We start from the raw sequence: 1,496 nt of genomic DNA, 5'->3' as shown, positions 1-1,496 counted from the left end.
AATACCATAAGATATACGTAAAAATTGATGATAAGCACTCGAGCAATTCACATGCTACGGGCATCCACTCGTACTTGAGATAAAGTTTATCTAGGCGACCATTTCCTTGACAACCGAATATTTCTTTCACAAATAGAAAGGAGATATGAATTTTATTAGGAAAATAAATAATTATAGATCTAACTATCATGTAATAAAATCACAGGAGGTTGCTCGTAATCCTCTTGAGTGACTTAAATGCTTTAGTTGTAGTTTTGTAATGTACAATGAATATAGTAATAGAATTAGTATTAAGTTATATTAATCGTTTTAAGAAATTGATGAGACGTTAAAGATTGTAAGGAAAATGTTTCTCTAAGTAGTCGTTTCTATAATAGTTGTGACTTTTCGCATTGTAGTTGTCTAAACCCAACTTTTACAAAGGTGGCTTTTGGATTTTTCAAAATATCATATAAAATAAAGGGAGAAAAGTAAAAACTTGAGGTAAAAAATAAATAGGATAGTTAGGTTAAAACATATATTTATATTTTTGTACAAAAATATTATAAGAGTAGTGTTTCAGTGGAGGGCATTTCAGTAATTTAACTTTTGACTTAAGAGCTTCCCACTTTAATATAGTATAATTATATACTTTGTGACACAACATCTGTTAGCGATGGCACGATTAAATTGATGAATTGAGAAACTGTTATTACAGGAATTTTTATTCTCACCAATCATTTATCATGCTAATCAAACTGATTTAAGCATGCAATTGGATTGTACAAGCAGTACAATTAATTATAACTTACAATTGGTTTCGGTAGAATTATCACAAAAAAAAAAAAAAAATGAAAACAAAGAGTAATCTTTACTATATTCTCGTGTCTCAATATTGTAGTTAAGTTGAGCATGTATAGGAAAGCAATGAAAATAGAATAGAGGATTGTCTCATTACTTCACGTGTTAAAACTTTTTTTTTTGGTCATAAGGAAGTACTTGTATTAATAGAAGTTAAAGACTAACATCATTATAGGGAGCAAGATGCATCACAGGCATCGAAGTGACTAAACTAGAAACATTAGGAGTTACTACAAGTACCCCTGCATGGGGTGCATTATTAAACAAAACATCAGTACTACAAAAACTAGGTAGATCAGAGGGCGTTTGTGTTGAGGAACTAGGGGAAAACTTGTTGGTGTTTTTAACGAGCCTCCGGTGCGTTGTTCCTGCTTGATCTTGCTGGTAGAATGTCTAGACAAAAGGTGGCGGGGTTGAAAAATGTAGACAATTTGTCACGACCCGAATTTCCCACCGTCGGGATCGTGATGGCGCCTAACTCTTTGAATGCTAGGCAAGCCAACAGATACAGTTCTAACACATTAATCATTAACCAAAACAGTAATTAATAATATTTTAAGCTAACAATTAAGAGGTGCGGAAATATTAACATAACAAACATGTGCACGGCATAACCCTTCGTGCTTTTACTCTCGTCCTTACCATAAAAAACAACC

Source organism: Nicotiana attenuata, unplaced genomic scaffold (genome assembly GCF_001879085.1).
Source record: "Nicotiana attenuata strain UT unplaced genomic scaffold, NIATTr2, whole genome shotgun sequence".
Taxonomy (NCBI): domain Eukaryota; kingdom Viridiplantae; phylum Streptophyta; class Magnoliopsida; order Solanales; family Solanaceae; genus Nicotiana; species Nicotiana attenuata.
This window is presented reverse-complemented; position numbering follows the sequence as displayed.